At 44.2% G+C, this 19,940-nt stretch overlaps 1 long non-coding RNA gene across 1 annotated transcript in view; it reads right to left on the bottom strand.

Moving 5' to 3' along the window:
• The window catches only part of LOC144693351 (uncharacterized), a 53,390-nt gene extending 34,019 nt beyond the window's left edge, over positions 1–19,371 (bottom strand). Inside the window, exon 1 of the long non-coding RNA XR_013579519.1 lies at positions 19,309–19,371. This is a non-coding gene — a long non-coding RNA (uncharacterized LOC144693351). The remainder of the gene's footprint in view (positions 1–19,308) is intronic.
• Positions 19,372–19,940: the final 569 nt, after the last annotated feature.

Raw genomic sequence — 19,940 nt, 5'->3', positions numbered from 1 at the left:
GACAATTAATGTTCATTTAAGGTCCTCATGCTGCCACCTCTGGTATTAACCCAGCGGCGAGTAAGGGTTGCTATGTGGCGCGCACTCAGCACCTGATCAAGGGGCCCAGCATCAGAAAGGCGGGGCCTTCCAAGAGCCACCCCTTCCTCTTGCTGCCAACCTCCTCCCTATGACCCTCAACCTGCAAAACCCGTCTTGCCATCGCCAACGGCTGGCCTAGGCCATTCCTCGATCCTGGGTCTCCAGCGGGTGTCATTCCGGCAGCAGCCACTGCCTCTGGTTGGCTTGCACCTCTCGGCAGACAGGACATCCAACTGCGGGGCCCTGATCCTGGGGCAAGGCCCGCCACTGGCCTGTCAAGTACCTGATTGGCATGTAATACCAGCGGGCCTCCCCGGAGAGAGGTGACGTGGGGCTGTGGCCGGCTCTCAGTCAGCAGCTGGGAGACTGTCGCCAGCACAAGATTCTGCCCAAGGGGGTCAGAGATAGTTATTTAGATTGGCAAATGGTGGGAAGTGGTATTCTACAAGGATCGGTGCCGGGTCAACTGTTGGTCTCTGTTTACACAAAAGATTTGGAAGCGGGAATTGGAAGTACAGTTTCAAAAATTGGTGATGGCACCAGATTGGGGGGGCATTGTTAGTACTGAAGAGGACCATGACAAAATACAGGAAGACATTAATAAACCTGCAGAATGGGTATTTTATAGGAAAATGAACCTTAATATTGATTAGTGCAAGATAATACATTTTGGATGGAAGAATAAGGCCACATAATTCTCTGAATGAGGGAGAGGAACAGAGAGGGGTGCAGATACACAAAGTAACAACATGGGTTAATAAGGCCGTAAGAAAAGCAAACATGGCACAGAGGGTTCATTTCTAGGGGGATAGAATTACAAAGCAGGTAGTTATGTTCAACTTGTGTAGAATCTTTGTTAAATCACACTTGGAATATTGTCAATAGTTCTGGTCTCCATGTTATAAAAAAACATAGAGGCACTAGAGAAGGTGCAGAAAAAGATATACTAGAATTATCCCAGAACTGGAAGGTTATGCCTCTCAGGCTGAGGCTCTGTTCTCTAGAAAAGAGATGATGGAGCGCTGACATGATAAAAATCTTCAAGATTGTGAAAGGGTTTGATAGGGGAAACTTAGAGATGTTTCCACTTGTAGGCAAGATCCGATATCGATGGTGATGACTGGTAGCCTCTCAAAGTGAGGAGGATGCTTGTCTGGAGTACAACCAATGTCAAGAACATGAAGGTAGAGTCTTTTAGCATGGGAGAGCTGTTGCATTGCAGCTACTACACAGTCCGGCTGACCAGGGGGCTCTCCTACTCTTACCACCTGCCAAAGGCATATTTGAAGGATTTGCAGGCTGATCAACCTGTTTGGTCAGATTATGAACGGACCATCCATGGTCATCCAGTCCTGGAGCTGGACTCTAACCAGAGCTTCTGGCTCAGAGACAGACTCGCTGCTACTGCGCCATAAGGCTTAACGTGAGATTGGAGCTGGAAGCTATGAGGGTAAGATAAGTCGTCAATAAATCCAATGTGGACTTCAGGAGAAACTTCTTTACTCAGAGTGTTTGGAATGTGGAACTCATTACCAAGTCAGGTCAGTTGTGGCTCAGTTCGTGGCTGTCTCAGTCAGAAGGTCATGAGTTCAAGTCCCACGTCAGGACTTGTACACAGGAATCAAGGCTGATGCTCCAAAGCAGCACTGAGGGACTGCAGCATCTTTTTGTTTGAGACATTAAACGAACCTTCTCAAATGGTCATAAAAGATTGCATGGCACTATTCTGAAGAAGAGCAGAGGAGTTATCCCTGGTGTCCTGGCCAATATTTATCCCTCAATCAAAGCTTACAAAAACAGGTTATCTGGTCATTATCACTTGTCATTTGTGAAGGCTTGCTGGACGCGAGTGCTGTGTTTCCTACATTACAACAGAGACTACACTTCAAAAACACCTCATTGGTCTGTGCTCGTGAATGGTGCTATATAAATGCTAGTCTGCCTTTTTCACAGGAGGCAAATAGATTAGGTGCATTGAGGGGAAGCTAGATAAGCACATGAGGGCAAAAAGTATTGAAGTATGTCGGTGAGGTTAAATAAAGAGGTAGGGACTTTTCAGGCTGAATGGTTATGTGCTGCAATATCTCATAATAACCGGACAATAGGGAAACATTTTCTCTGCGCACTAGATGTGATGAGACGATAAATTTTTCTTTTTAAACTGGCTCACAATCTCATTACAGTTAGGGCTCATAGGAACTCTGTCTCTGGTCTGTTTTCATTCCATTTTGTGGATGCCACAGAATGAGGCAACTCCGGAGCTTACTCGAGGCAAGTCAACTTATTAAATGTCAATCCCACATATGTGCAATAACCTCAAACAAAACCCTTGGAATGGCACTTAATTTAAAGTGCTTTTTCTGCACTTCCTCAATCAGCCAAATAATCTGTTGAATAGAGAGAGAAAAAAAAAACTTTGAAATTCCTTAAATGGGTAACCTTTAGAAATTGGCCACCACCCGCTTTTTCCTCTTGTCATAACAGAAGATCCAGGCCTGGTGGGAAGAAGGGAGCATAATAAACAGATTCTACTTGCTCGGCACGGTTGGAATGCATTGTGTATGATACAGGGAGAGAAACTCATTGCTCCCATTTAGGAAGTAAAAAAAAATACTCCAGACAAGACTCCCGCCTCTCCGAGGTTACTTGCAAGAGCTGGAACATTCAAGAAGCCATTCTGTAAACACATGAAATTGAATGGTGATACTCCGTCTGATAGGAATGCATTAATTTATTAGCATAAACCTTCAAATGAATTATATTTAGAGCTGAACACTGAGAGCATTTATTTTAACAGATTAAAGAATAATTTACATCCCCTTACTACGCTCTGGCCAACCTGTGGGATTTTCTGATTGCCCAGCTTTCATGTTCTTTCTTTTTTGTTCAAATGTTCCTCAGTAGATAATAAAATATACGATCGGAAAAGATGAAAACTTCCTGTGTATATAAAAACAAACCCACACACACACAGTGGTTGAAGTATGGCTTTCGATCAGCAATCTAAGAGTCGTGGATCCAGACAGAAGACATTAAGCCGGACAGTCCAAATTCTCATGTAGTTTCTCCCTCTTTCTGGTATTCGGCCAGGGATTTCCTCTCCGGATGATGCTGAGACATCCTGAAACACCCTGGCGGCGGCCCTCCGATTTCTTGCCAAGTGGCCATTTGCCCTGAGAGGGCATCTCAGCCGAGCCAGCTCTGCCCTCACACATGGGGCAGAATTTTTCGCTTGGCGTGTGGGCGTTGGGCCCGACACGCCCGAGCGTGAAATAGCGTGCGCTGACGTCGGGCGAGCGTCCCGATGCCATCGCGCACTCACGCGATATTTCGGTCGGCAGGCGGGCGCGAGAATCAGTAGCGCGCCCGCTGACAATTAAGAGGCCTATTAAGGCCATTAACGAATTAATCAACTGTGATTTTTTTGTTGTCCGTCCATCGTTACAGTTGGCGGGTGGGCGAATCGGCCAGGAGGCCTTTGCCTTCTTGAGGAAACCTCATCCAAGGACAGGATGAGGCTTCTGATATTAATTGAAAAAAAAAATGTTTGCACAGAATTTTCACCTGGTATATATGTTCCGGTGACTGATTCTGATGCGTGGGCATTTTTTCCCGGTTTTTACAATCTTTATCTTTGCCATTTGGATTCTTCAGCTCCCAGAGGCAGCTGTCTTCCTTCAGGGTGCTTTCTGTGAGCGCTCCCCCCACGCCCGCGCTGACTTCAGTGCTCACCCACCTCCCGCTCCCACCCCGGCAGCGCTGAGCCTTTCAGTGCACGGTCGGGGGCCAATCACAGTCGGGGGCCCACTCCCCGGCCGCTCTTGAGCCCGCTGATTTAAAAATCCTGCCCATAGTCTACACTAGGCCTAGGTGGTTCCCAGTCCAGGTTGACTGTAGAGAACACAGGCCCAGTCTCCTCAATCTCTTCTCAAAGGACAATCCCGCCATCCAAAGAATCAGTCTAGTGAAGCTTTGTCGGACTCCCTCTTTGGCAAGGATATCCTTCCTCAGCTAAGGAAACCAAGACTGTACGCAATACGTCCAGGCACGGTCTCACCAAGGCTCTATACAATTGCAGCAAGGCATCTTTACTCATGCATTCAAATCCCCTTGCAATAAAGGGTTGACTGGACTAAGCTTCTGACAGTGTTGAAAGACATTGGAATAGACTGGAGAGATGGAGGACTCATAGGAAATATGTATATAGGACAAATCATAACAGAGAGTCAGAACCATATGTAATTGCAAGACGAGTTCAATCAGAGTGTTGTTTATCAGCAGTCCTCTTCAATGACTAATCAGAAACAATGATCAATGATGGAAAAACACAGAATCTGGTGTTAAGATTGGTGGGGTGGGGGTGTGTGTGTGAATGATAACATCAGTTCGACTTGCAGATGACAAAGCATTAAGCATAACAAGAACAGAAGGATTACTAAAATTAGTAGATAGACTAAACAGCAGCATGAGCTTTGGAATGAAAGTGAACATTGGCAAAAGCAAAGGATGCATATCTCAAAATCACCAAGAAAAGTTTATATATTCATAGAAGGAAGAGAACCAGACGAGTGCAAACGTTCGAGTATTTAGGAAGCTTAATATCTGCAGATGGAAGATGCAACAAAGAAATAAGAACAAGGATTGTAATGGGAATGGCCGTATTTGGTAAGGAGATGATTTCTAACCGGAAAGCTGAATAAACAACTGAAGAAGTGAGTTGTAAAGAACTTGGTTTGGAATGTTGTTTTGTATGGATGTGAGACATGGACTTGGCAAAAAACGAGACCAACTTGCTTTGGAATGTAGGTTTGGAGGGCAATGGAAAGGTTCAGCTGGGCAGAAAAAGTAACAGATGATGGAGAGCTGAGAAGCGTGAATGAACAAAGAAATTTGTTGGACATCATTAGGAATGGACAGAGGTAGGGTACATCTTAAGATGAAACTGACTTGTAAAAGATGTTATGGAGGGAGGGTTTCTAGAAGGAAGAGGAAGGGAGAGAATATCAATGCTGGATGGCTTGAAAATTGAAGAAAGTTATTGGCAAATGAAAGGACTGGCACAGGGTAGAGAGACGTAGAAGGAAAAGGATCCTCCTCTGGGCAGAGAACACACGGTGATTATGGTCAGACGGTGAGCATTAACTGGGGAATTCATTTCTGCTCATAAATATAACAGCAGGTTGAATCTGTGATTATTGGATTGGAGGGGTGTGATATATAATGTGCGTTTCTGTAAATGGAAGTTTGGAAGTATTTGAAGAGTAGGCTCCAGTTTTATCCACCTGCCTATCTGAGTTGTAACAGCAATGCCTCTGTCCCCCTTGATTGGATGCACCAACTCATTAAAGGACCCCCAGAAGCAAGCCCCAATACTTCCACAAGCTTTGTACAGAAACAAGTAAATCAGAAGCACCTCAGCTGCGAGTTGGATACCTGTCCTTTTAAATAACATCAGTTGGAGGTCCCTCCTGTGGCTGAATGCGTGTTCAGCTGAGAGTGGTTAGCTCATATGTGCACTGAATCCGTATGGTCAGAGTTCCCGTAACGTCTGTCACATCAGCAGGAACGGTTGTTTGACATCATGATCTGACCACTCCTGACCATTTCCGGTGTACGCACAGCGCGCCCGCACTAGCACCCTATCCCAGCATGGGGTGCTGCATGTGCCGTGTCAGAAGGGCACTTTGTACCATTTCCTTACTTCAGGGCTTCTATAGTGCTGGCAAAAGCAACGCTACACAGCCCAATTTGATGCTCTTAATCCATTTAAAATGCAAGTGTATATCCTGTTGAGGCCAAGACAATATAATGGTATGCTTTATCATTTGCGTTTCATAAAGGATTTTCCTACATAACGTGTGGCATTAGTCCAGGTCTCTGCAGATGAGTAACATGATGGTACTATAGTACCTTTTCTGTGGTGAAATAACCTATCTGGTGCACATTTGTAAGGCTATTATTACAACACCTGTGATTCCTACCTATACTTAGTATGAATTGACATTTTAAGCATATGTTCCAATTGAGTGATCAAATTTGATGCAGTAATTATTCATTTAATTGATTAATGACAGATTAGAATTAAATTTCACTCAAATTTTCAACTGGTTCATTTAAGCTTTTTTTTTTATCTTTGGATGGCACAGAGATTATTCACTTTTAGTCAATGAGTAATGCAATTGTGCACTGACTTGCAGTAAAGAATTTGTGCATGATTATTTAATTTGTCACATTAGAGAGTGAATGGAATTGCATTTGTTCAGTTTTGACGTGAAGAGGGCTGAGAGAGCCACAGTTGATTTCTGTAATTAGTGTCTAGGTAATAGCAATGCTTGATTAGAGTGTCTTTATCACTGATATTTGACATTGTACTAACCTAACAAATTAACAGGGTTTCAATAAGATGACGTTTATTGCAGTCAATCCATGGGCTAACAGCATGCAATGAACTGGAGCCCCAAATCAAGGTCCAACACAAAAATATTGTGCATTGTTGTGCGAATGTGATATGGTACAGCATACTCTATGCTGAGAAACTGGTTAGTTGGTTGAACTGGAGTAAAACCCTTAGATATACACACACATATATATTCACAAAGCTGTGGCTCTGACAAGCTGTGCATTGAGTTTTCCGGCCTTAGGTAAGTGAGGTGCGACTGTATTGTTGTATTGGATGGATTTGGTTTCTAGGCTCTTGGCTAATTCACAGACTTGTATTTTAATCATTAACCACATTCAAGACCTTCAGCATATAATCCAGCTTTGCTGTGCAATACTTTGTTTCATTCTTTCATGAGATGTGGGCATCGCTGGCAAGGCCAGTATTTGTTGCCTATCCCTAATTGCCCTTTGAAATGAGTGGCTTGCTAGGCCATTTCAGAGGGCAGTTAAGAGCCAACCACATTGCTGTGGGTCTGGAGTTGCACGTAGGCCAGACCAGGTGAAGGGCGGCAGATTTCCTTCCCTCAAGGACATTAGTGAACTAGATGGGTTTTTACAACAATCGGCAATGGTTTCATGGCCACCATTACTGGGACTAGCTTTCAATTCCAGGTTTATTAATTGAATTTTAAATTCCACCAGCTGCCATGGGGGTATTTGAACCCTTGACCCAGGGCATTGGCTTGGGCCTCTGGATTACTAGTCCAGAAATTTAACCACTCCACCTTCTCTGCACCACCCGCCCCAAAAAAACCAAGAGAGTGAGGCATTATAAAGGTGCTGTCCCTCAGATGAAATGTTAAATCCCCATGTCCTGTATGCATTTCCAGGGATCACTAAGGACCTCACTGATCAATCTGAAGAGCAACGTGTTCTCTAGGTATCCTGGTCAACATTCTTCTCAAGGCCCACACCACCAAAAACAAATTAACTGGCCATTCGCTTCATTGTTATTTGTGGGACTTTGTTTATAGATTCGGGCGTATAACAGCATTCACTGCACTTGAGGGTAAGGCATTGTGCGTCAAATACTTTGAGGTGTTTCTGAGAGATGTGTCACGGCACGATATAAATGCAAGTTCTTGCTAAAAATGCTCTGGAATAGCTTAACCTCTGCAGCCTCATTCCTCAGGTTGCACTATCATAAGGAGACACTGAAAGGAGGTCAGACATTTCCAGCCAGAAAGCAAATAAATAAGAGACATAGGCCAGTCTCACACACCTCCTGGTGGCCAGTTTCAGAACAACAGCTTGTAGCTCCATAAGGCCACGAATGGGCCAGGATTTTCCATTCGTCGGGTGGGCTTGGCGAGAGTGGGCAGGGGTGGTGGTGGAGCCTACCGCCGCCCGCGATTGGCTCCGCACTGCCATTTCGAGCGGGCCAGCCAATTAAGGCCCGCCCTGCGTGAATCACGAGCGGTAGCGCTGAGCGCTGCCCGTGCGGGCGAGGGGGAGGAGGGAGAGCCGGGCCTAGCTCGCAGTTTGTGCATGCGCGTGAAAGAGCGATTCAATCTCCCTGAGGCACGGAGCTCCCTCAGGGAGATCGAAGCGCTTTTTGGAAAACTTAATAAAGAGCAGAAAAATTCAATGGAACCTGCCCCCTCATGTGACTGTGTCACGTGAGATGGGACACGTTTTTAAGTTCTAATGAAAATTTTTATTTGATTTGTAATAGCTTCAGGAAACCTCAACCCGCTCATGGATGAGGTTTCCTGAAAAACGTGAAGGCCGCTTGGCCTTTTCGCCCGCCCGCCAACCGTAACCAGGTTAATTACCTGGTTATTGGCCTTCAAAGGCCTTTCAATTATCGACGGGCATGTAGCCGACTCCGGCTCGCGCCCGCTGAAGGAAATATCGTGCGTCTTCGCGATGACGTCGGGGACGCACGCCCAACGTCATCGCGCGTCATTTTACGTTCTGGCACGTGTCGGGTGTGCACCCGCACACCGAATGTAAAATTCCGCCTATGAAATAAAACGTCTCAAGGCACCTCATAGGAGTGCGATCAGACAATGTTGGACATTGAGCCACATAAGGAGACGTTAAGGGCAAAGCAATCAATAGATTAGGCAAAGAGATTGATTTTAAGGGGAACCCTTAAAAGAGGAGAGAGAGGCAGAGAGGCACAGTTCCAGAATTTACAGCTGAGGCAATTGGACACATGGCCACCAATGGCGGAGGCATTACAACTGGGATATTCATGAAGGCCAGAATTAGATCAACGCTAAACTCTTGGAGGGTTATGGTGCGGGGAGAGACTACCTAGTTAGGGAGGAGCAAGGCCACGGAGAGATTTGAAAATGAGGATGAGAGGTTTAACATTGAGGCCTTGCTCAACTCAGAGCCAACTTAGGTCAGTGAGCAGCAGGGTGATGGGTGAAAAGCCCTTGGTGCAGGTTAGGACATGGGCAGCAGGGTCTTGGATGGCCTCAAGTTTATAGATGACAGAACGTGAGAAGCCAGCCAGGATTGCATTGGAACAGTCAGGTCTAGAGGCAACAAAGGCATGAAACGAGGGTTTGAGCACCAGATGAGCTGAAATGGGGCAGAGTGGGGCGATGAGAAGGAAGTGGAAATAATCGGTCCCAGTGGTGGTACTGATATGGGGTTGGAAGCTTGCCTCAGGGTCAAATAAGACACTGAGTTTGCAAACCAACTCTGGCAGAGCCTTAGGAGCAGTGACCTGAAGGTGATCCATTTGGTGCACTGATAACAGTGATATTGTCAATGGAAACAAGGAAATGGTGGACACATTGGGCAATGACTTTATGTCAGTATTTACAGTAGAGGAAGAGGTTAGCACGCTAAACATCCCAAGAAATCTAATATTGAATCAGTGACAGGGACTCACCAAAGTTAACGTGGATAGTAGTGAAGAAAATAGTGGCACCAGAAAGTGACAAATATCCAGGGCCAGATAGTTTCCATCCTAGAGTTTTAACAGAAGTAGGTAAGAGCATTGCAGATGCCCTAACGATGATGTTCAGAAAGCTTTCTTGCCTCAGAACTGTTCTCTTAGATTGAAATACTGTACATGTCATTCCACTAATCAAGAAAAATTGGAGAGAAAACGCAAGGAATTACAGATTAACCAGGAAATAGAGTGACTGAACCCCTTGAAAATTCACAACTTCTCAGGGAGAATTAGCATCGATTTGTAAGGAGTAGGTTATGCCTGTTAAACCTGTTTAATTTTTTTGAGGAGGTGGCTAGAGAACAGTACAGGGGAATGCCTATAAATGTTATTTATTTGGATTTCCAGAAGACGTTTGATAAAAGTCCCTCATAAGTAACCCGTCTCCTGGCTCCCCAAAGCCTGTCCACCATCTACAAGGCACAAGTCAGGAGTGTGATGGAATACACCCTACTTGCCTGGATGAGTGCAGCTCCAACAACATTCAAGAAGCTTGACACCATCCAGGACAAAACAGCCCACTTGATTGGCACCCAATCCACAAATATTCACTCCCTCCACCACTGACACACAGTAGCAGCAGTGTGTGTACCATCTACAAGATGCACTGCAGGAACTCACCTAAGCTCCTTAGACAACGCCTTCCAAACCCACGACCACTACCATCTAGAAGGACAAGGGCAGCAGACACATGGGAAAACCAGCACCTGGAAGTTCCCCTCCAAGCCACTCACCATCCTGACTTGGAAATATATTGCCGTTCCTTCACTGTTGCTGGGTCAAAATCCTGGAACTCCCTCCCTAACAGCTTGAACTAAAAATAGAAATGAGCTTTACATAATACAGAGTCATGCAGCTCAAGCTCAGCTTGTGCTGCATTAACCCGTGAGTTGTGCCACTGAGAAGGACAAGGGCAGCGGATGCACGGGAACATCACCTCCAGCAAGTTCCCCTCCAAGTCACACACCATCCTGCCTTGGAACTGCATCACCGTTCCTTCACTGTCATTGGGTCAAAATCCTGGAACTCCCTTCCTAACCGCACCGTGGGTGTACCTACACCACATGGACTGCAGCGGTTCAAGAAGGCAGCTCACCACCACCTTCTCAAGGGCAATTGGAGAAGGGCAATAAATGCTGGCCCAGCCAGTGATGCCAGCATCCCATGAAAGAATAAAACAAAAGAAACTGTTAGTTAAAGTTAAAGTTCATGGAATTGAATGCAAAATATTAACCTGGTCAGGAAATTGGTTGAGGGGCAGGAAACAGGGTAGGGATAATCGATCGGCAGGATGTGACCAGTGCAACGATTTGTGTTGGGTATTTGTTCGATCGAATAGAAAGCCACATATCCAAGTTTGCGGGTGATAGGCAGCATTGTAAGCAGTGTAGGTGGAAGCATAAGATTACAGAGGTATTGATGGTTAAGTGAATGGGTAAAGCTGTAGCAAATGGATTTCAATTTAGGTAAATGTGAGGGCACTCACTTTAGATAGAAGAAAATAGTGAGAAGCTAGAAACAGTGGTGGTCCAAAGAAACTTGAGTACGTAGATAGTTAAAATGCCATGAATAGGTACAGAATGTAAACATAAAGGCTAATGGAATGCTAGCATCTTACAGTCCACTCAAGAGTCTGAATTGCCATGGCAACATGCATTTTTACATGCATGCTATAGTCTGGAGTGTGTGTGCATGTGTGTGTGTAGGTGTTTAGGTGTAGATGTGTGCATAGGTGTGTGTGTGTCTATAGATGTGTGTAAGTGAGTAGGTGTAGGTGTGTGTGTGTGTAGTTGTAGATGTGTACATAGGTGTGTGTGTCTGTATAGGGGGTGTGTGAGTGTGTGTGTGCGCATGTGTATATGTGTGTGTAGGTGTGTGTGTGTAGGTATGTGCGTGTCTGTATAGGTGTTTGTGTGTGTGTGTGTCTGCAGTTGTGTGTGTGTAGGTGTAGGTATGTTCATGTGTAGGGATGTGTGTGTGTGTGTGTGTGTGTGCTTGTGTGTTTATGTAGGTGTGTGTGTGTAGGTGTAGGTTTGTTTGTGTGTGTGCACCTGTATAGATGTAGGGGTGTGTGTGTGTAGGGATGTGTATATGTGTGCGTGTTTGTGTGCATGTGCATGTATGTGTGTAGGTATGTGTGTGTGTATGTGTGTAGGTGTGTGCGTGTCTGTATAGGTGGAGATATGTGCGTGTGTGCGCTTAGTTGTAGGTATGTTCATGTGTAGGTGTGTCTGCGTGTGTGTGTAGGTGTAGGTATGTTTGTGTGTAGTGGGGTGCGTGTGTGTGCGTGTGTGTGTCTGTAAAGGTGTAGATATGTGCGTGTGGGTGTGTATGTATGTTGTTTGTGTGTAGGTGTGTGTGTGTCTGTATAGATGTAGATATGTGCGTGTGTGTGTGTAAGTGTGTGTGTGTAGGTGTGTGCGTGTCTATAGCTGTGTGTGTGTAGGTGTGTGCGTGTCTATAGCTGTGTGTGTGTAGGTGTAGGTATGTTCATGTGTAGGGGTATGTGTGTGCATGTGTGTAGGTGTGTGTGTGTCTGTGTAGGTGTAGATATGTGCATGTGTGTATGTGTGTGTGTGTTTGTATAGGTGTAGATATGTGCGTGTGGGTGTGTGTGTGTTTGTGTGTGTGCAGTTGTGTATGTCTGTACAGGTGTAGATGTGTGCGTGTGTTTGTATAGGTGTAGATGTGTGTGTGTGTGTGCGCGCGCGTGCGCATGTGTGTTTGTGTAGGTGTGTGTGTGTGTCTGTATAGGTGTAGATGTGTGTATGTGTGTTTGTGTAGTTGTGTGTGTGTCTGTATAGGTGTAGATGTGTGTGTGTGTGTGTTTGTGTAGTTGTGTGTGTGTCTGTATAGGTGTAGATGCGTGTGTGTGTGCGGGTGTATGTTTGTATAGGTGTGTGTGTGTGTGTGTGTGTCTGTATAGGTGTAGATATGTGTGTGTGTGGTAATTTTCAGCCATTTCAGTATAGCCTGAACCTAGAGTTGTCTAATGCAGCCCTTTTCCCTTCCATATTTCATATGATGAAAGCCACACATCTGCCAATAGTGGACCTGCTTCCCATTGTAAATTGAACAAATTCCCAACATCTTGTGTTGTTAAAACCAGTCAACTTCCCCAGGCATTGCGCTGTAGTTTAGCTCTGCGATTTATTTATATTTTTTTGTTCCCTGAGTTTTGAATACATCAAATGAAATGATATTTGGGATACATTATTGTCCACATAGCTGAAGCTTTTTTTGATCAGGGAATGAAACCTAATACTGTAACATAAAATTATTAATAACAATATGATTTTTGACAATTCTCAACTGTAATCATTTAAATGTGAATGCATGTAGTTTAGAATGCTGCCTCTATGTCTTACTACATTAATAACATCACTTCTGTCAATGTTTCTCCCCTCTCTTGTTTCTTTTTATGAGATGACCATATCCCTGCAGTGGCTTGTGCAAATCATGTTGAACTGAAATCTCTTGCAAACATAGCAATTAAAGTATTTAGCAAATTCCACATGCAGCCGCATCAATCTGTTATGGTCAGGGTCAGGATCCTTGTCTAATGCCACTGGTGACATTGATTAAAGTTCCAGCAATGGTTGTGAGGTCGGGATTTTTTTTTCTGTGACATTTAGCCAGTATGGAAGTGCTTTTGGTGTCAGCTAATTCACAGAGTTGTTTGCCCTGAAAGTCAAAGTAGAATCTGTAGCCCGTCTGCTTGGGTTTAACTATGCAATTATGGGGGAAAGGAAGATGTCAGAGGAGAAATCGCAAGTACAAAGGCTGGGGAAGAGAATGCATGTATTGTTACGAATGCAAGACTTTGCAAGGTGGCTATGTTTTAAAATGTCTACTTTAATTTAAGGTGGAAATGGAATGTCCTCGATAGATGCGGAGTGCTGACTGTACTAAGTCTGCCTAGAGACAGGCCCACGTGACCTGTAACCAACACATATTGAAAATCAAGTGACAGGTTTCACACATGGAACACAAAGAAACAGAGACACGGAAAGAGAGAGACAGGAACTGCTGCTGCTATAAAGAGCAGAGGAGAAGATTGTTTTTGTGTTATCATCCAAACAGGATGCTGTGAGAGCTGCTTCTCTGTTCGAAGAATCGGGACTTGTGAGTATTTATGGAAGAGAAATTTGCCAAAGTGCGCCTTGCTGCTGGAGGTCAGTTTGGGGATATTCAGGAGGCTTAGTGGAATGATTTTCAAAGGACACTGGAAGACTTGCCCTGCCATGGCAGGGTGAAGGGAGCCTGCTGAAAAGCCAGGAGAAGCTTGAAACTTAATCTTTAGGGCTACCTATCAGCTGGAAGTGTGGTGTAAAGTAAAAATGAGTCATTAAGAATATTTTGGTTATGTTAATTAATTAATGGGGAAGTACCATTTCTTTATTTTGGTGTAGTAGTTGCCGATTAAGTAATGTTTAGTCAATGTTGATTTTTGTTTGTTACAGTAAAAGTCTTAAAATGTAAAATCTTGTCCTTCGGTCATTTTTGTTAATCGATGGGAAATTAATCTCTTTTTGAAAGTTTTCTGTCTCTTTGGGGATTGTAACAATATAGTAAAAGGTTTTGCAGGTTCTCAATGAAAAGCAATTATTATAAAATAGGTTGAAACACAGCAATCCCATGACTAAATGCAATGGAGATGGTGGGATCTATCTAGAGATAAACCAGTGTGAAGAGGGCTGACAAAAGTAATCATCTACAATCTGAGGACTACTTTTGAAGCAAACTCCTTCATGATATAAAAATCTTATTCACACATAAGATAAGGAGGCTTTTACACGCAAGCATTATCATTTCTATGTAATGTTACACCTATGTCAGGGTATCATCACCAATGCCAGCCCCATCTTTAGCAACTGGCAGCTGTCCCACTTCAGGAGGTGGTACTGATGCCATAATTGGCACAGCAATCTGCCTATTTGCTACCCATGTCATGAGCCATCACTTTCCAGATATGGCCAGGTTGAGCATGAAGCCTGTTAATGGCTGGTTGATTATGTTCTTAAAGACGCACAGATGATGAGCATTGTTTGATTATTAAGACTGAGATCACATACAGAGAGAGTTTACTGGGATATTGGGTTTGTAGTTGGGAGGCAAGGATCCAAAATGTTGCAACCTGTGAATAAATCTACGAACAAGAAAAAGATCTATGTCCTGTTTTGTACTTCATTGTCTGGATTGGATCCAGTTAACGCAGCCTACCCATGAAGACCAGCATTGCTGCATTCGCATTGCGGCTCTGCACTGCTTTAACTGAGGAAAGTCTTAGGGCCAGAAGCCATTGTGTGTACACAAGTTTGCGTGTGCATGGTTTTCCATTAACTCTGAGACCTGCTCTGAGATATTACTGGAACAGATTTCAGCACTGGTAACCAAATTAAACCAGGCACTAGGGGTGATTTGGTATAACATAAAAGTGCTATTAGTTAAAAACAAACAAAAACAAGAACGACTTGCATTTATATAGCACCTTTAGCATAGTAAAAAACATCTTCACAGGCACATCGTCAAACAAAATTTGACACTGAGCCATAAAAGAGATTAAATTAAAATAGATGACAAGGATCTTGTTCAAAGAGATGGGTTTTACGGAGAAGAGAAGAGGAAAAGCAAAGAGGTTTAGAGAGGGAATTCCCAAGCTTAGGTCCTAGGCTGCTGAAAACACAGGTGCCAACTTTGGAGCATTTATAATACATGAGGTAGAAAAGGCCAGAATTAGACAAGTTCAGAGGTCTCGGTCAGTTGTTGGGCTGAAAAAGGTTACAGAGGGCCAAGGCCATGGAGGGAATTGAAAACAAGGATGAAAATTGAGGCGTTTCCAGGCTGGGAGCCAATATAGGTCAGGAGAGTTTGGAGAGGATGGAAATAGGTAGGCGAGCCAGGAAAGGTAACAAAGGCATGGGTGGATATTCCAGCAGCAGGTGAGCTGAGGCGGGACAGAGCTGGGCAACATTACGGAAGTCGAAGTAGGCAGGCTCAGGAGGAGGTGGTAAGGGAGGGGAGGGGTTGAACAGTCCCAACTTCTCCAATCTATCTTTATAACTGAAGTTCCTCATCTCTAGAACCATTTTTGTAAACCTCTTCTGCACTCTCTCCAATGTGTTCACATCCTTCCTAAAGTGTGGTGCTCAGAACTGTAAACAATACTCCAGGTGAGGTCTAACTAGTGTCCTATACAAGTTCAGCATAACCTCCTTGCTCTTGTACTCTATACTCCTATTAAAAAAGCCCAAGATACCGTGTGCTTTATTAGCTGCTCTCTCCACCTGTCCTGCCACCTTTAATGATTTATGCATGTCTACACCCAGTCCCTCTGCTCCTGCACACGCTTCAGAGTTTTACCCCTTATTTTGTATTGTCTCTGTTCTTCCTACCGAAATGAATCACCTCACACTTCTCCACATTGAACTTCATCTGCCACCTATCTGCCCACTCCACCAACTTGTCTATGTCCCTTTGAAGTTCTACACTGAACTCCTCACAGTTTACAATGCTTCCAAGTTTTGTATCACCCACAAACTTTGAAATTGTCCCCTGCATACCAAGATTTAGATAATTAATTTATATCAGGAAAAACAAGGGTCCCAATACTGACCCCCGGGGAACGCCACTATAAACCTTCCTCCAGCCTGAAAAGTATCTATTAACTATTACTTACTGTCTCCCACTACTCAGCCAATTTTGTATCCACGTTGCTACTGTCCCTTTTATTGCATGAGCTGTAACTTTTCTCACAAGCCTGTTGTGCGGCGCATTATTGAATGTCTTTTGGAAGTCCACGTACACCAGATCAATAGCATTACCCTCATCAACCCTCTGTTCCCTCTTCAAAAAATTCCAGCAAGTTTGTTAAACATGATTTTCCCTTAAGAAATCCATGCTGGCTCTTCCTTATCAACCCACATTTTTCTATGTGACTATTAATTCTACCTGAAATAATTGTTTCCAGTAGCTTCCCCATCACCAAAGCTAAACTGACTGATCTGTAATTGCTGGGCTTATCCTTACAACCTTTTTTGAACAAGGGTGTAACATTTGCAATTCTCCAGGGAAGACTGAAAAATTATGGCCAGTGCCCCTACAATTCTATTCTCACTTCCTTCAATATCCTTGGGTGCATCTCATCCGGTCCTGGTGCCTTGTCAACTTTAAGTATTGACAGTTTATCCAATGCTTCCCCCTTACCGATTTTGAACATTTCTAATGACAGAGGTGCCTCTTCTGTCACCATGGCCTGGGTAGCATCTGCTTCCTTGGTAAATACAGATGCAAAGTGTTCATTTAACACCCCAGCCATGACCCCTGCCTTCACGTGTAAATCCTCTTTTTTGGTCCCTAATTGGCCCTATTCCCCTTTTTACCACCCTTTTACTATTTATATGCCTATAGAAGACTTTACAGTTCCCATTTATTTTGGCTGCCAGCCTTTTCTCATAATCCCTTTTCACGTCTCTTATTTGCTTCTTCACCTCTCCTCTGAACCTTCTGTATTCAGTTTGGGTCTCGATGGCGTTTTCTACCTGACACCTGTCCTAAGTACACTTTTTCTTCTTTATCTTAACTCCTATCTCGTTTTTCATCCTGAGAGCTCTAGATTTGTTTGCCCTACCTTTCCCCTTTGAGGGAATATACCCTGATTGTGCCTGAACCATTTCTTCTTTGAAGGTAGCCCAATGTTCAGTCTTTGGTTTCAGTCTAATTGGCCCAGCTCTGTTCTTGTCCCATTGAAGTTGGGTCCCCCCCAGCTAATTATTCTTACTCTGGATTGCCCTTTGTCCTTTTCTACCATCATCCTAAATGTTATGATACAATGATCACTGTCTCCTAAATGTTCCCCTACTGACAATTGATCTGCTTGGTTCACCTCATTTCCAAGAACCAGGTCTGCCAGTGCCTCCTTTCTTGTTGGACTGGATACATACTGATGTAGAAAATTCTCCTGAACACACTTTAGGAACCCTTGCCCCTCTCTGCCCTTTACACTACCACTATCCCACATTCGGGTAACCAAAGTCCCCTCATTATAACAACGCAATAAGGTCTGCACCTCTCTGTAATTTCACTGCAGATTGTTCCTCTACATCCTTCCCACTAGTTGGCGATCTATAGACTACACCGAGCAATGTAATGGCATCCTTTTTGTCCCTTAGCTCTAGCCAAATTGATTCTGTCCTTGAACCCATGGGACATCCTCTTTCTCCAGCACTGCAATGCTCTCCTTAACCAATACAGCCATCCCTCCTCCCTTTCTTCCTGCCCTATCTTTCCTGAACACCTCGCACCCAGGAATATTTAACACCCAGTCCTGACCTTCCTTGAGCCAGGTCTCGGTTATCACCTATCACCACTACGTCATAATTCTGCATGGCAATCTGAGCCAATAACTCACCAATCTTATTTACTATACTCTGTGCATTCACATACATACAGTATAAGCCTGATTTAGACTTCATTACTTTGTCCCTTACTCCGGCTCCACCTTTTAACTTACTATTCCCCATTCTAGTCTGTCTCTCCTAGTATTTTGTGAGCCTTGGTATTCCTCTCTAATATTCTCTCCTGGTTCCCACACCCCTGCCAAGTTAGTTTAAAGCCCCTCCAACAGCACTAGCAAAACGCCCTGCAAGGAACATCTGTTCAGATGCAACCTGTCCAGCTTGTACAGGTACCATCTTCCCAAGAGCCAGTCCCAGTGTCTCAGGAATCTAAAGCCCTCCCTCCTGCACCATTGTGCCAGCCAAGCATTCATCTGCCTTATTCTACTATTTCTGTACTCACTTGCACGTAGCACTGAGAGTAATCTGGAGATTACTACATTTGAGGCCCTGCTTGCTTATTTTCAAACTAGCTCCCTAAATTCTGACTGCAGGATCACACCCCCTTCCTACCTAAGTCATTGGTAACACTGTGGACTATCAGCTCTAGCTGTTCACCCTCCCCCAGAAGAATGTTCTGTAGCTGCTCAGTGGCATCAGGAAGGCAACATACCATCCTGGAGTCATGTCTATGACCACAGAAATACCTGTCTTTTCCCCTCACTAACGAATCTCCTATCACTATTTCTCTTCCATTCTTCTTCCTCCCCCCCTTTACAGCTGAGCCGTTTGTGGTGCCACAGACTAGGGTCTGACTGCACTCCTCTGAGGAACCAACCAGTATCCAAAATGGAAAACCGATTAGAGAGTGGGACCCCACAGGGCTCCTGCACTACCTGCCTGGTTCTCTTGCACTGCCTGGCAGTCACCCATTCCCTTTCTGCCTCCATGCTCCTAACCTGTGGTGCGACCACCTCTCTGAATGTGCTATCCACGTAGTTCTCAGCCTCGCGGATGTGCCACAGTGACTCCAGCCCCAACTCGAGCTCCAAAACCTGGAGCTCAAGTTTCTGCAGCTGGCAACACTTCCTGCACATGTGGTCACCTAGGTCACCAGTAGTGTCCACGGCTTCCCACATATAACATACCACACAGCTGAGCTGCCCTGCCACCTCTTAACTTTACTTCCCTTATGTTAATTTTATTTTACTTTGATTTACTTATATTACTTTACATTACCCACCCTGACTTCTCCTTATTCCTATTGTTTTCTACTCAAATCCAAGTAGCCACTTCTTTAAAAATAATACATTTTTCTAATTTACAGCTATTTAAAGACACTCCCTAACAGAAGTTTCTTACCAACCAACAGTTTTCCTGTGATGTCACTTGTTCGATTTGATTCTCAAACTCAGGTCCTAAGGTGAGCTTAACACCCATTTCTGCTCAGCTGCTCCTGCTCCTAACTTAGAATAATTCCTGTGTATATCACACTTCTTTCCCTGAATCCCCTTGTGAGCCTAATTCGTTACTCACTCGGTCTCTAGCTCACACCAGCATAGTCGCCTGTCTCCTCGCATGCCCCTTACTGACCGTGAGTTTGAAAAGCCTGTCTCTTTTATAGACCCTCTGATGAGTCACTAGCTAGCTTAGCTTCCTGCTACAGTAATTAACATCACTTGAGTCAACTGCTTTCAGATAACACTCCAGGCAGTTCTCAACAAGCTATCCTAACTTGCTTATGTCAGATCTTGATACTTAATTTATGGTCAAACCTGAAAAGGACTTATCAGAACTTACCAGAACATAAGCTTAATTCAATTGGTCTCTGTCTTACTCTGGCATAGTCACCTGTCTCCTCGCACGTCCCTTACTGACCTAAATTTAAATTTCACCAGCTGCTGTGGTGGGATTTGAACCAGTATTCCATCCGCATTGGCCTGGGGCACTGAATTACTAAGCCAGTGACATTACCACTATAACCACAGCCTCTTGTTTATGCAATAGCCTCCTCCCTATATATGTAGAGCACAACAGTGTAAGTTTATCTTACGTATTGTTCAAAGTAGAGCGAATGCATGTTACTGACAGTATACCACAGTGTTAATACTTTTATATAAAAAAGACTTGCATTTACATAATGCCTTTCACGACTACTGGACTTCTCA

The sequence above is a fragment of the Cetorhinus maximus genome, chromosome 18, assembly GCF_964194155.1.
Source record: "Cetorhinus maximus chromosome 18, sCetMax3.hap1.1, whole genome shotgun sequence".
Taxonomy (NCBI): domain Eukaryota; kingdom Metazoa; phylum Chordata; class Chondrichthyes; order Lamniformes; family Cetorhinidae; genus Cetorhinus; species Cetorhinus maximus.
The sequence above is the reverse complement of the archived record's forward strand: the minus strand, read 5'-3'. Positions and strand labels throughout refer to the sequence as shown.